Source organism: Ursus americanus, chromosome 33 (genome assembly GCF_024610735.1).
Source record: "Ursus americanus isolate L20-20 chromosome 33, mUrsAme1.1.p, whole genome shotgun sequence".
Classification (NCBI taxonomy): domain Eukaryota; kingdom Metazoa; phylum Chordata; class Mammalia; order Carnivora; family Ursidae; genus Ursus; species Ursus americanus.
The window spans coordinates 29,807,621-29,823,491 of record NC_142159.1 but is presented as its reverse complement, the minus strand read 5'-3'; the positions used below and the strand labels follow the sequence as shown (position 1 = coordinate 29,823,491).

Sequence of the window (15,871 nt, the reverse complement as noted above, 5' to 3'; positions counted from 1 at the left end):
AACGTTTGAACCGGAAGAGCTACAATTTTTTTTTTTTAAGATTTTATTTATTTGACACAGAGACAGCCAACTAGAGACAGCCAGCGAGAGAGGGAACACAAGTAGGGGGAGTGGGAGAGGAAGAAGCAGGCTCCCAGCGGAGGAGCCCGATGTGGGACTCGATCCCAGAACGCTGGGATCACGCCCTGAGCCGAAGGCAGACGCTTAACAACTGAGCCACCCAGGCGCCCCTGGAAGGGCTACTATTTTAAAGCTCTTCTTTCAGAGCTGACGGGAACTTCCTCAAAATGCAGCCTGCTCCTCAGGAGCCCAGCATCTTCCTGAATATGTCAAGTTTTAAATTACGGGAAATGCGTATTGGTCAGTTCCCCTATTTTAAGAAAAGGTATAGGGAGCATGATGGTTACTTATTGATTCAAAAGGCATGTTTTAAATGCCTTCCCCAAAAGTGTAAGGCACCAAGACTCCCCTGCTCTGATTCCATCAACGCCCAAGAAACCTCTCTGGCCTCCCTTCTCCTGTCTCTGGGTCTACAGAAGCCACCCCAAACCCAAATTCCATTGGTGTCAAGAACTCTCTTATCCATTCTCAGGAAAACTGCCTGGAAGTTGAGGTACTCATCATATGGCTTCACAGGCCACTGTCGCCTAACCCGCGTAGCAGATTCACTTGGGGCACTTCTCTAAAACCCCCCAATCCTGGGCTTACAAAAGGGCTGATGGACACTTCCAGGGAGTCTTGACTCACAGGTTCGAGAACTAACCCTGCCCACATACACAGCTCAACTGGTGTGCCCTCTGCTTCCAACCTGGGCTGGTTAGGGAGAAAAAAGAGGCAGGGCTTCACCACTGTCACTACCACATGAAGTGAATGCCATGAAATGGTAACTGTGGCCAAACAACGTGACCAACAACAGGGGTGACCAGGAAAAGCCTATTTGAGGAGGAGACATTCAAACTGAAACCTAAAGGATTAAGGACTCAGTACTGAAAACAGCAAAAGGAATGGGGACGCAAGGTGGACAAGCTGATGGATGGGTCTGGAGGTCAGAAAGGCTGGAAATTTGGGAGTTACAAATTTGGGAGTCATCACCATCAGTAAACAGGATTTAAAAGAGACAACAGATGGGAACAGCCATGATCACCTGAGAGTCCAAGAATGTAGAGAATCCTGGACTCAAGACTGAGAAATGCCAGACAACTGAGGGCATGTAGGGCAGACAAAAGAGGAAACCTGGAAAGAAACCAAGCAGGACAAACAAAAGGTAAGCAAAAGAGCCAGGAACCAAGACAGAAGAGTGTTTCAAAGTGGCAGTAATGGTCAAGCGAGTTCAATGTCAAGAGACAGAAGATGCTGAAAACAGGGAGAAAAAAAAAATTTCAGAGAGCTTTCTTACCTCAAGCAGAAGCAGAGAGGTGCTTACAGACAAGGAAAATAGAAAGGAGATAGACAGAGACTCTCATTGGTTTTTTTCACCCCTGACCCCACCCCGACCTGAAAAGCCCAGCTCTGTTCCTGAGCTTTGGTTCTGTGAGACATCAAGAAACCTTATAAAACATTTACCTTTCTATTCAAGTTCTCTCTTACTGGTTTCTTTAACTTGCAACTAAGTCTTCTATTTACAAGCTTGGCCATGAAGGAAAGGGAAGGACATAGGAGACAGGGAGTTAGGAACCCAAGGAGAACAGGGTTAAGGATGAAGCTCCAGGTAACTACACTGGGTTTTTTTTAACAGTATCCCCTGAGGGGTGCCTGAGTGGTTCAGTCCGTTAAGCACCTGCCTTCGGCTTGGGTCATGATCCCAGAGTCCTGAGATTGAGCCCCACACTGGCTCCCCGCTCAGCGAGGAGCCTGCTTCTCCCTCTCCTTCTGCCACTTGCCCTGCTTGTGGTCTCTGTCAAATAAATAAATAAATAAATAAATAAATAAATAAATAAATACATCTTTAAAAACACAACAAAACAGTACCCCCTGAAAATTACTATCCACCTGTAGGTGTGACTTTATTTGGAGAAAGTCTTTGCAAATATCATTAGTGTGGACCCTAACCCAACGACTGGCATATCTTGTAAGAGCAGAGACGTGCACTGAGAGGCCAAGTGAAAACAGAGACAAAAACTAGACTGCTGGCAACCACCAGAAGCTAGAAAGAAGCAGAGGTAGCTGCCCAGCCAACATCCTGGTTTCAGACTTCCAACCTCCAAAACTGAGAGAGTAAATTTGTTGTTCCAGCCCTTCAGTCTGTGATAATTTCTTATGGCACCCACAGGAAAGCAACAGAGTACCACCTCAAAACTAAGCAGAAGAACCCCTGAAACTTTAACTAAGAAGGCAACCACAATGATAGTAATACAGAGCATAAGTCGGCTTGGAGAAGCACCTGAGGGAAGGAGGAGGGCAAAGGGGCCAAACACCCTAAGTGGCAGTGGTAACAGAAGTAAACACTCCAGCTCTTCCACCACGCTAAGCAGGAGGGTAAGCATTTTATTTGCACCATCTCATTTAATCCTCACAACTACCCTGAGATGAGAAAACTGGATGGGTAGTAAGGAGGGCACATATTGCATGGTGCACTGGGTGTTATACACAACTAATGAATCATCGAGCCTTACATCGAAAACCGGGGATGTACTGTATAGTGACTAACATAATATAATAAAAAATCATTATAAAAAAAATAAATAAATAAAAATTAAAAAAAAAAAAAAGAAAAGAAATAACTCACTTAGGGGCTCCTGGGTGGCTCAGTCAGGGAAGCGTCTGCCTTTGGCTCAGGTCATGATTCCAGGGTCCTGGGATGAAGCCCCACATCGGGCTCCCTCTCCCTCTGCCTGCTGCTCCCCCTACTTGTGCGTGTGTCTCTCTCTCAAATAAATAAATCTTTAAAAAAAATAAAGATTTTGAGAGTGAGAGTGAGTGAGCACAAGCGATGGGGAGGTCCGGGGGGGGGGGGTAGTGGCGGGCAGAGGGAGAGGGAGAAGCGGGCTCCTTGCTGAGCAGGGCACCAGATGCAGGGCTTGATCCCAAGACCCTGGGATCATGACCTGAGCTGAAGGGAGATGCTTAACTGAGACACCCAGGCGCCCCAAAAAGGACATCTTTATAAAAACAACATTGGTGGCTGAGGGGGAACGGGAACAAAGAGATCCTCAGAGAATGAGAAGAGGATAGAGAACTATAGCAGTGGAAACAGACCGTCTGTCCAAGGAGTGGCTGAAAAAAATACAAAGATTAACTAGGAGGTTAAGTTATACAAGACTCAGTCATCTTAGGGGTGCCTGGCTGGGTCAGTTGGAAGAGCATGCAACTCTTGGTCTCGGGGTCGTGGGTTTAAGCCCCAAGTTGGGCATAGAGATTACTTAAAACTTAAAAAAAAAAAAAAAAAAAAAAAGACCTTGTCATGTTCGAAGGTAGAACAGAGCCCCTGAAAAAACTGAAGATAAAACGGTTGGTAAATATGTTTTCAAGTGGAAGAGTCTTCCTTTTAATAATATATGAAGGAGCAGATGCAGACACATAAGTTTTCCAAGATGAAAGAGTAAGGGAGAAGAGCTCATGCTAGAGGGTCCACAGTGTAATAATTAAGAGCACAGGCTCTGGAGGCAAATGACTCAAGTTCAAACATGGGTCCTGCTGCTTGATCCCCGTAGGTTTGGCCATCTGTGCAATGGGGCTATTCCTAGTACCAGCCTCAGAGCTGATGTGAGAATCACATGGTAATGACAAAGTTCTCAGCATGGTGCCCGGCATAGTAGGCACCCGACAAACATGAGCTGATAGCATCGGGATCACCAACAGGGCAAAATGAAAGTCCATCTACTGCCAACGTAATGCCAGGTGGAGGTGCCAGGCCAAGGTCTGAAGAATATATTTCAACAGGGAAATCCTGAAGTACTTCTCCCAACATGGTTTATATATATAAACGTCTACGCCAAGTGGAGATTATCAGTCCAAGCGCAGTCCTGCCCTGGGGCTTCTCTTTGCCCAGATCCTGTTCATCCTCTCACCATCTCCTGCTCGCTGCTCAATTGCTTTAACCTCTGGCTTTAAGATGAAATTCTAGTGGGGCGCCTGGGTGGTTCAGCTGGTGAAGCATCTGCCTTTGGCTCAGGTCATGATCCCAGGGTCCGTGGTGTGTGTCGGGCTCCCTGCTCAGTGGGGAGTCTGCCTCTCCCTCTTCCTTTGCCCCTCCCCCGACCTGTGTTCTAACAAATAAATCAAATCTTTCTTTAAAAAATGAAATTCTTGCAACCACTATGGCGCTGCTCTGCCTTGTTGTTCAGCAGTCTTTTCCCCCACCTGATAGATGTCCCTCTCACCAAGGGAGAGTCGGTGTCTCTCCTCACTGCCTCAACAGCAGATGCTCCCTAGCACTGCTCCGCTGCTCCCGCTTCTCCTCTACAGGTTCCTTCCTCTCCACACCTGACAATGCTCTAGCTACTCTACCTGAAATCAGACAGAACAGAGCCCTCCCTCCTCACTGCCTCTCCACCCCTTTCCTTCAGAGCCTCCCACACCACACTGCCAATCCTTGGCCCTGGGGAATCCTGGCAGTAAATCCTCTGGTCTACTTCTCTCAGCCAAATTTGCTACCCTGACCACCCCCACCCCACCCGTGCCCAAGACTGTCCCAGGCGCTAACACTATATTCTGATACTCTCCCAACTTCTGATCACTCTTTTAGGAGCTTCTCTTCCTCTACCCACCCTTAAAGCACACACCCCCCTTAGGGCTCTGTCCCAAGGCCTCTTCTCCAGCTACACCAATGGGTTTTCAACCTTTAGAGAAATCTCTGGGTTCTTCTCCCCAGGAAAAGGCAGTCCTACACCCACATGCTCAAACAGCGGGGGGAGGGGGGTGGATGACACATCAGGACAGAGTGCCTGTCTTCAGATAAGGACCTCTCTGGTCCCTGTGGGCACCCTGGGCCAATACCCTAGATGCGGCCCAGCTGGTTTAACCACTGCACTGCTCTCCAGATCACTGCTGTTCAGATGGCTTGTTCTTAGGCTCCCTCCATACTTTTTTTTTTTTTTTAAGATTTTATTTATTTGACAGAGAGAGAGAAACAGCCAGCGAGAGAGGGAACACAAGCAGGGGGAGTGGGAGAGGAAGAAGCAGGCTTCCTGCTGAGCAGGGAGCCCGATGCGATGCGGGGCTCGATCACAGAACGCTGGGATCAGGACCTGAGCCAAAGGCAGACGCTTAACGACTGAGCACCCAGGCGCCCCCCCCACACACACACTCTTAATTACCTAGGATCAGAGGGCTTTGTTTCTGTGGGTTATATCTATGGATATTTACTATGTTTGAAATTAAAACAGAGAAGGTCTTAAAATGTTTAATAAGCCGGGGCGCCTGGGTGGCACAGCGGTTAAGCGCCTGCCTTCGGCTCAGGGCGTGATCCCGGCGTTATGGGATCGAGCCCCACATCAGGCTCTTCCGCTATGAGCCTGCTTCTTTCTCTCCCGCTCCCCCTGCTTGTGTTCCCTCTCTCGCTGGCTATCTCTATCTCTGTCAAATAAATAAATAAAATCTTTGGGAAAAAAAAATGTTTAATAAGCCTATTACATATTACCATAAAGGACATTTTTTACAAAAAAATAGCTAAAAGGGTGCCTGGGTGGCGCAGTTGGTTAAACGTCTGCCTTCAGCTCAGGTCATGATCCCGGGGTCCTGGGATTGAGTCCTCCATCAGGCTCCCTGCTCTGCAGGGAGTCTGCTTCTCCCTCTGCCCCTCCTCCCACTCATTCTCTCAGTCTCTTTCTCTTTCACTCTCTCAAATAAATAATCTTTCAAAAAAATAGCTAAAAAAAAATGGGGCACCTGGGTGGCTCAGCCGGTTAAGCATCTGACTTCAGCTCAGGTCATGATCTCAGGGTCCTGGGATTGAGCCCCACTGTCGGGCTCCGCGTTCAGCGCAGGGTCTGCTTGTCCCTCTGCCCCTCCCCGTTTGTGCTCTCTTTCTCTCTCAAATAAATAAAATCTTTTTTTTTTTTTAAGATTTTATTTATTTATTTGACAGAGATAGAGACAGCCAGCGAGAGAGGGAACACAAGCAGGGGGAGTGGGAGAGGAAGAAGCAGGCTCCCAGCAGAGGAGCCTGATGTGGGGCTTGATCCCAGAACACTGGGATCACACCCTGAGACGAAGGCAGATGCCTTATGACTGAGCCACCCAGGCGCCCCTCAAATAAATAAAATCTTAAAAAAAAAAAAAACACACCTAAGAAATTATTTGATGAGAAGAGTAGCAGTATTTTACATTAAAATGTGAAATTTACATTTTGCCTCTTTAATGTCCACTATCCGGGGGAGAGCTGAATTCTCACATCTGCTTGTGCGGTCAGTCTGCTGCAATCATACACTGCTTTGGTTGAAATATATGAGGAATATTCAGTCTCACACAGATATACAGCTGGAAAAGGAAGGAGTATTTTAAGAACCTTTTCAAATAAATGTGCACAGTCTTCTTTGATACTAAATCAAAACTTGACAAGTGTTAAGTTTCCTAAAGGGACGTTCTGTTGTGGAATCCAAAACTATGTCAGTTAATTTTTAATACCATTACATTAAATTCCATGGGATTTATTCCATTCTTGCGCTCTGAATGGATTTTTTTTAAAAAGATTTTATTTATTTATTTGACAGAGAGAGAGAAACAGCCAGCGAGAGAGGGAACACAAGCAGGGGGAGGGGGAGAGGAAGAAGCAGGCTCCCAGCGGAGGAGCCTGATGTGGGGCTCGATCCCAGAGCACCGGGATCACGTCCTGAGCCGAAGGCAGACGCTCAACGCCTGCGCCCCCAGGCGCCCCCTGAATGGATCTCTTACCATCTGTGCATTAGCAGCATCACACACAGGACATTGGGAAACTATCAGTTCACTGAATTAAGCAAATTTTTCAAATGTTGACACATTTCATTACATAATATAAAAAGAAACATTTCCTAAACATCATCACCTATAAGAAAAGTCTTTAAATACTGGGAAGCTGTCAAGTTCATGATAGCAGAATCAAGTTTTCCAAAATTCTAATTTCCATTTGAAAGCTCAAATTTTATCACTGTCAACAATACTGTCAGTTACATTCCTTGAAATATCTGGTTCACTTCCTTCATTTTCAAGAAGGTATCTGTCGTATAAATAACCCATCTAAAGGGCCATCCTCTTCTGTCAGCTGCTCTTTCAACGCTGTGGCACAGCCACTTGTCCAGGAGACCGCTACTGTACTTTGAGATGCAGTAGTGCGTTACGCCTGCTTCCCATTTCATCTCACAGCCAGGGAAAAAATGGGTACTCAGGGTTAAAGTTTAATAAAATTAATTTTTATGCTTCATCAAAGACATTAAACTGGATTTTTTTAAACACAAGAGTTCATGGTGGTGAAGAGTACTATGACTACAATATATACCTGGTTTGATATCAACAGCCTTGATCTGTATTAAAGAACCAGCAGTTGACCCACCACTGCTTTTGTACCATCAACGCAAACAACAACACAGTGAACGTCAAATAGCATCTTAATGGCTGTGTAAGTAGCTCTGACCCGATGAACCACACAAAAGGGTCTCAGGGACCCCCAGGAGTCCACTGATCATACTTTAAGACCCCCTGCTCCTAGTAATCATTATTCCCAAAACTTCAATTACCATCTAAATAGTGTTAACTCTGAAAGGCCTGCCTCCAATCCAGACCACTCCTCCAGACCTCCACATTTACATATACAAAATCCAAATATTTTGGGGCATCCTGTTTCAGAGGTTGGTAATACTGCAGTGAACCAAAATTCTTGTTTTCATGGAGCTTAGAACTAGCAGGGAGATCAGCACAAGGACTAGGAAAGCAGAGCAAGGTAAAATGGTAGAGATTAATGAGATGAGAGAATGACCTCTGAGGAGGGGATATTTGAACAAAGACGTGAATGAAGGCAGTGAACTGTACAAACCAACCTCTAGGAGAAGAGCTTTACAGGGAGAGGAGCCGAAAGCCTAAGGACTGACCCACCCTTGATGAAGGTTTCCTAATGTCCTCCAACCCAACATGCATAAACTGAACTCATGATCCACCCCACCCCAGCCCCACTAAACCACTGCTCCTTATTTCAGTAAATGCCAGATATCCACCCAGATGCCCAGGACAGACATCTGTGGTCTTCTTCTCTTCTTGCCTTCCGTGCAGCCATCCTGTCTTTCAGTCACCAGCTTTACCACCCTAGTGCAGACCCCTTCCTCTCACACCAGCACCCCATATGGCCATCTTTGGCAAGTTCTTCCTACCTCATCTGAACATGCCCCAAGCTCAAGTACCACACCATGGCCCAGATTAGGCCAATCTCTGTTTTTAAAACACTTTATAGGTTCCCCAGAGCCCTCAAGGTAAAAGCACAACTCTTTCCTAAGGCTCTAACCTCTCAGTGTCCATTTCTCACCACCCTCCAGCCCTTTGGAACTTCCATCCCTGATGAGCCATGCTCTCTTTCATTCAATAATTACAGAGCACCTACCACTACCACACAGGAGACACTGTTCTGGGTGCTGGAGACATAGTGGGTGAAGGAGGCCAATTGGTGGCTGCATGAAAAACACACCATCTCCTCAGCTTCAAACCCACTTTCCTTTCCCCCACCCACCAACTGCATGCCAGACAGGCTCCACCTAGAGGGTCCTTCAGGTGTCAACTTTTAAAACACACTTTATTCCTCAGGCACCTGGGTCGACTAAGCATCTGACTCAGTCATTATCTCTAGCTGTCCCTGTAACCCCCTGCCCTTGAATTTCTCCTTGGCACCTGCTTGTCAGGCTATTAAACTATAAACTCAGTGAGGCCCTGGGACACACCCATTCTTTGGCAGTTTATAGCCTCAGCACCTACCGGAGAAGGTGCTGAATAAGCACTTGTTAAACAAATTTCCAGTTATAGTATTTATAAAAATAAATGAAAAATATTTCATTGTTATTATCACTAACTGGCAAATCAAGAGACACCAAAAGAAGTTTTGTAAAATAAAAAAAAATTAAAAAAAATCAGCATCACAGGGGGTGTGGTGAAATCTTTTGAAAAATAAACAATTTTTGCTAGTTTTCAAAATGAATTATAGTATCAAAATTCTCCTATAAAGGGGCGCCTGGGTGGCGCAGTCGTTAAGCGTCTGCCTTCGGCTCAGGGCGTGATCCCGGCGTTCTGGGATCGAGCCCCACGTCAGGCTCCTCCGCTAGGAGCCTGCTTCTTCCTCTCCCACTCCCCTTGCTTGTGTTCCCTCTCTTGCTGGCTGTCTCTATCTCTGTCAAATAAATAAATAAAATCTTTAAAAAAAAAATTCTCCTATAAAGGTAAAGAACGCCCTTCAAGAAAACAACGTGGGAAGACTCCAGAGAAAGTGAGGTAGTAAATAAAGGACGGATTTGCAAAGACATCTGATACAGATATTCCGCCCTCCGAATTAATAACATTCCTGTGGAACCATTAGGAAGAAAGAAAAAACAAATCTCGTAGTAAACTGTCTTCTTATAACATTTAACATCACCACAGTTAAAGGGATTTTTACAAAGCAAGGCCACTAGCAGCAGAAATGGCTAAAGGGTGTCCTGTAGGCAAGGCACTGCTCTAAGAGCTTCTCATGTCTCTCTGCTCACTCCACCCTCAAACCCACCCTAGGAAGGAGGTTCTAGAACACCTGCTTTACAGATAAGGGAACAGACAGAAGTCAAAATGCACACCCAAACCAGCAAATTGAGTTCCAGAACTGTGCCCTAACTCCACAGTGGCAGACCTCTCAGAAAGGAGGGAATTTCTCTCCCTCTCAAGAAGTTAGGAATTATTTTTTGAAGTTCCTATGACAATTTTTTGAAAACCTACTGTACAGGCTTTAACACTTAACACTCTCTTGTGTAATTAGAAAGTGTCCGGAATTTTTAAAAGCTTTATCAACTACAACACTTGGACAGTCAGTCAAGAGAATCTATAATATTCATCAAAAATATATTTTATAATTACCACAGGATTAAGTCAGGAGACAGATACACATAAATATACAATTATCCACAAGTAACCAGTATGTTCAACCAATTCCCTGGTAATTCCAGTCCCAACAGGCTAAAGAATAAACATACAAGTCTTTTTCCCTACTGGTAAAATGCATTATAAGAGCTTGGAGCGGCTAACTACTAAATCATAACCTTTTATCAGTGGCAATATAGGTTCAACTGAATCATCTCTTAAAAACTACCCTAGGTAATCTTGACTTGATCTCTAACTTTTTTATTTTTTATCTTTTTAAGTAATCTCTACCCCCAGTGTGGGGCTCAAACTCTCCACCCGCAGATCAGGAGTCGCAGGCTTACTGACCCATCCAGCAGGATGCCCCTGGTCTTTTATTTATTTTTTTTTTTAAAAGATTTTATTTATTTATTTGGCAGAGAGAGAGACAGCCAGCGAGAGAGGGAACACAAGCAGGGGGAGTGGGAGAGGAAGAAGCAGGCTCATAGCGGAGGAGCCTGATGTGGGGCTCGATCCCATAACGCCGGGATCACGCCCTGAGCCGAAGGCAGACGCTCAACCGCTGTGCCACCCAGGCGCCCCGCCCCTGGTCTTTTAAATCTGTGTTTGTAGAAATGGCGTCCCCAGAACTTGAGTAAGTGAAATAAGTGGATATTTACTTAAGTCTTTAAGAAAAAGAAGGCAACACTGCTCTATAAAAGAAGCTTTTCTATCACTGGAAGCCAGCAGGAATTTCTTTCCAGGGATCACTGTGGCACCTAACGCAAGGCACTGCCACAACAGAAGTGAAAGGGTTAAAAAGCTTTTGGCATTCCTCTGACCAGTTTGAATGCTATAGATTGCCTATATTTCCTAAATAAGAGTTCTGGAACAAAACACACAGCTTTAAACACCAGTGCTGTTCCATTTTTTTACCAGAATAGTCAACATGATGTTGCATTACCCAACGTATGCACACACACCCCACATATGTTTAGACCAGCCTTCCTTCCACCTTTACACATTACGTTTGTGAAATGCGTCTCTGACCTCAGTGTCAATTTAAGCCTCTCTTTATCTCTTCATTCTCTCTTCACTAAACGAAACACTTAACTGTCCCATCTTACTTCATAATTTCTCTAACCATGCAGCAATGAAAGCAAACCCGAAATCGGAATTTTTCCCAGGGTTTTAACCCCAGGGTCAAAAGATTCTAAGATTTTTGCTCATTGCCTTACTAGACTTGCACTAACAGACTTTTCAAAATAATATAGCATGCCATATGGTCAAGCCCAGATAATAACATTGAGAATATCTGTTACCAATCCACTAATGCTTTTAAAAGCCAAAGTCTGTAGACAGTAAGAATTTAATCCAATTTGGAGACCAACATGAGCCAGAGAAACCAACATGGGCAGAGAAAAAACAATCCAGAAAAGAAACTATGATAAATGCCAATACTACATTTATTGTCTAAAATAAGATCATTGTTAGTCCTTAAAGAATGTATTAGCCCAAAAGCCAACTGATGGCAGGTAGGTAAATCTAAAGATATCCTGAAGACCTTTCTCAAAGCGATTTGTAGAAATACAACTTTTTCAAACAAACTAATGGACGACATAGAAATTTTTAGCAAAGTAAAAAGTAACAGAACAGAGCTTTGAAAAATAAGTTAACTCCTCATAAAATCAGTCCCTTTCTCAAGCTGTCACTGTATAAGTCTACCAAGGTGACTCAAGCTTAGCAATCAAAGTCACTAGGCATGAAAAAAATCTGAAAAGAACTTTTAAGTTTTACTCTAAAAAAAGACCGTACAGGGGCGCCTGGATGGCTCAGTCAGTTAAGTGTCTGACTTTGGCTCAGGTCCTGGGTCCTGGCCCAGAGTCAGACTCCCCACTCAGCAGGGAGTCTGCTTGTCCCTCTCCCTCTGTCCCTACTGGTGCTGTCTCGCTCTCACATAAATAAATAAAATCTTTTAAAAAAAAAGTACATTATTCTGCAGTCTTTTAACAGTCTTTTCTGAGATGAAAATTCAATCTAAGGAAACTTACAACTCCCCCCAAAACAGAAATAACTCAAAACATTAAACAAAGAGGAATCTTTATTAAGGTATCATTCATGTCCTTCAATGGACATTAATTACATGGCTGAGTACTTATGTGATATCCATAGAGCCCCATGGTTAACTCAATATCATACTAGAGGAATAGTTTTTCTCCAATAGGTGTTCATTTAAGAAAGTATTAATTCTTGGGGCGCCTGGGTGGCACAGCGGTTAAGCGTCTGCCTTCGGCTCAGGGCGTGATCCCGGTGTTATGGGATCGAGCCCCACATCAGGCTCCTCCACTGTGAGCCTGCTTCTTCCTCTCCCACTCCCCCTGCTTGTGTTCCCTCTCTCGCTGGCTGTCTCTATCTCTGTCAAATAAATAAATAAAATCTTTAAAAAAAAAAAAAAGTATCAATTCTGGGGCGCCTGGGTGGCTCAGTTGTTAAGTGTCTGCCTTCGGCTCAGGTCAAGATCCCAGTGTTCTGTGATGGAGCCCTGCATGGCATCAGGCTCCCTGCTCAGCGGGAAGCCTGCTTCTCCCTCTTCCACTCCCCCTGCTTGTGTTCCCTCTCTTGCTGCCTCTCTCTCTGTCAAATAAAATCGAGAAAAGAAAAGAAAAGAAAAGAAAAGAAAAGAAAAGAAAAGAAAAGAAAAGAAAAGAAAAGGAAGGGAAGGGAAGGGAAGGGAAGGGAAGGGAAGGGAAGGGAAGGGAAGGGGAGGGAGGGAGGGAGGGAGGGAGGGAGGAAGGAAGAAAAGAAAGAAAGAAAGAAAGAAAGAAAGAAAGAAAGAAAGAAAGAAAGAAAGAAAGAAAGAGAAAGAATCGATTCTGAATAAAAACTGCATGGTTGAACAATTTCCTCTATATGCACACTTTTGAATCATTCCAACAGAAGATGAAATGTAGCCCTAACACTAACACTGTAGCCCTAACCAGCAGAAAGAAATGGGAATAAATCACCGGCACAATCACAAAACTTAACTTTGCTTTCCTAAATTTTCACTTCTAAGAAAAACTTGTAGCACTTACAATGCCCCTGAATCCAGAAGCTCATAAGCAAGGCGGGAGTCTCCACCTGGGCAGAAGCCTTGCATGTCCAGCCTCAGAGCTGCCAGAGATCCCACCCCCCCACCCCCACTACAGGGTCTGAAAGGACTGGTCTCTAACCAACCATTCCAGTTGCTCTCCATTTCTGGCCAGTTCTAGTTGTTAGAAAGTTAAATCAAGCTGAAAGCTACGGTCCAGTCATGCTGTGTAGAGGTTCTCAGACCTGTTTCCATGTTGGTGGCACCAACTCTGTCCCCACCCACACACCCAATATTAGTAAGGAAGCAAAAAAGGAACTGCCTATTCACTTTCTTGTTGCAATATATACCTTCCGGAAGAATCTAGAATAGACCCTTTCTATCTTAATAGAATTCAAACTAAAACCTTACTTTCAAATAAAGAACCCCTCTACCCCCCCAAAATACTAAAGTTTCAAATTCGAAAACAAAAAATTCATGTAAAATTCTTATTGATAATAACTCTCTAAAGACCTTACCAGTATCTACAGTTGAAAGGAACTTCTTACAAAGCTAATACGTCCATCTATTTGCTCATCATAAAAATAATATACATGTTTTCCTAGTTAATAATCAATCTCTCAAGCAGCTGCTTAGCCATCAAATATTGAGATCAGTGCAATCAGATGGACAGTAAAAACGAAAACACACAAAAAAGACCCCCCACACTAAAACTACAGATAAAGATGTCTACATCACTGACACATGAATTCAGTATTCTGTAGCTGCCAGTGCCCAGCAACCTCCCTTCCCAACATGAAAACTCACACATCGCTGTTTTTCTTCAGTAAATGGATCTCACGATCCCAACTAAAAAGCCTCCATAAAGAGGAATTAAGCATACACAGCTAATACTACTTCCGTATGCCAACTGTGTAATTTAAAGGACTTAAGACATATTTAAATATCTTCTGAATCACAAACAATCCGCAAGGAAAAATACGGGGGGGGGGTCTTCAAAAGTCCGAGGGCTCGGCCACCACCCGGGCGGAATTGTCTGCTCAACTCCTCCCCCACCCCCACCCGCTGCCAGCGAAGAGCTCGCAGGGCGAAGGGGGACACGCAGCCTGGGGTTACTTCCTCCCTCCCCCCCCCGCCCCGGTCCTTCTAAATAATGTAAATGGGGCCCAAAACACAATCGGGGCGCAGGAGGCCGGGAGCGCGCGGCGGCTGACAATGGCAGCGGCGGCGACGCGCCATCTTGTAGCGGGGCCTGGCCCGAGCCATTCATTCGGCGCCGGGGCGGGGGGCGCCGGGACCCCGGCCGGGCCCCGCCGCCGGCACCCCCCCCCAGCCCCCGCCCCGCCCCGCCGGCGCCGCACCCGGCGAGGGGGAAACGACAGCGGGCTCGCGGCGGGGCTGCCTCCCACTTTTCGCTAAAAACGAAACGGCCGAGAAGCGCACCGCTCGGTCTCCCCAGCACCGCTCTTTGTCTGCCGGCCTTCGATCCGCCCCGGACTGCCAGCGGCGCCCGGCCCTGGCCGCGCCTCAGCTTCCTCATTTCACCGTCCCCCCTCCTCCGCCGTGTCGCCACCACACACTAACTTCAAAGTCCCCAGAAAAGCTGTATTTAAAGCACAACGTTCCCCCAGGCAAAGGACGAGCACCTCTAGCCGCTGCAGAGCCCCGCCGCTCCCTTTGTTCTCGCGGCCCCGGCCCGGCCGGCCTACAGACCCCGGCCCAGCGCACCCCCTCCAGGGCCAGCCTCCGGCGCACAGCCCCTAGGGAGGTCGGCCCGGATTCGGACCGCGGACCCCGGACCCAGGACCCCAGGTCGCGGACGCCGCCTCAGGACCCGGGGCCGCGGACCCCGATACTCGACCCCGCCTCAGGACCCAGGACCGCGGACCCCGACCCCGGACCTGGAACCCGGGACCGCGAGCCTGGAACCGGGACCCCAGAACTCGGAACGCAGACCTAGACCCGGAATCCCAGGGCCCCCGCGCCCAGACCCCGACCCCTCCGACCCCTGCCCCGGAGCCGGAGCTCCGGACCCCGATCCCGGCCAGAGAGCCCAGACCCCGGCCGCAGATCCCGGACCCCAGACCCCAGACCTGGGACACCCGACAGCGGACCAGGGCCCGGACCCCAGCCGAAGCCCGCAGGGTCCCCGCCCGCTCCCGGCCCGCGACCCCACCCGGGCGGGGCAGGAAGACTCGCTGCCCGGCGGCGGGGTGGGGGCGGGGAGGGTGGGGGCGGGGCGGCTCTGGCGGGCGACTGCGGGGGAGGGGCCGGGGCCCGGGTCTCCGGGCAAGGGCAGGGGCAGGGGCAGGGGACCGCAGTGCTCACCTCGGCGCCTCGTCCCGCCTGACGCGCCCGCGCCCCGCCGCCTCAGCCGCCTCGGCCGCCGCTCTGGAGGTGGTCGCGCTCGGGCCGCTCCGCGGGCGCTGCGGGCAGGTGCGCCGGCGAGGATCGGTCCGGTCCCGCGGCGGCTGCTCCACTCCCGCGCCCGCGCCCGCTCCCGCTCCCGCTCCCGCTCCGCCGCCGCCTCCGTCCGCCCCTCAGACGCCTCCAGCCATCGGGATGGGCGCGGCGGCCCCTGCCCGCAGCCTCGGGAAACCCCACGCCGCGTCACCGCGCACGCCGCGCGCGCACGCACGGCCCGGCCGCGGCCCCGGCGCGCGCACGCCCGCGCGCTTCCTCCCTGTGCCGACCCCAGGAGCGTGCGCGAGCTGCTTAAAGAATCCGCGCCCGCCTTAGGGGAACCGGCTTCCGGAGGACCCCAGGCCTGATCCGTCCCTCGCCGTGCCCCAGGGGCTGCACGCGGGGCCCTGCGCTAGCGTAGGC

The 15,871-nt window shown here is 48.0% G+C and overlaps 1 protein-coding gene across 3 annotated transcripts in view; it reads right to left on the bottom strand.

Moving 5' to 3' along the window:
• The window catches only part of GNB1 (G protein subunit beta 1), a 95,024-nt gene extending 79,428 nt beyond the window's left edge, over window positions 1-15,596 (bottom strand). For 2 of the 3 annotated variants that reach the window (XM_045803448.2, XM_045803452.2), the window contains exon 1: window positions 15,374-15,596. The gene's annotated coding sequence lies outside the window, so the exon portion shown is untranslated. Of the gene's footprint in view, window positions 1-15,138; window positions 15,181-15,373 lie in introns of those variants that run through there. The other variant, XM_045803450.2, reaches the window with a different exon arrangement.
• Between the last annotated feature and the right edge of the window lie 275 nt (window positions 15,597-15,871).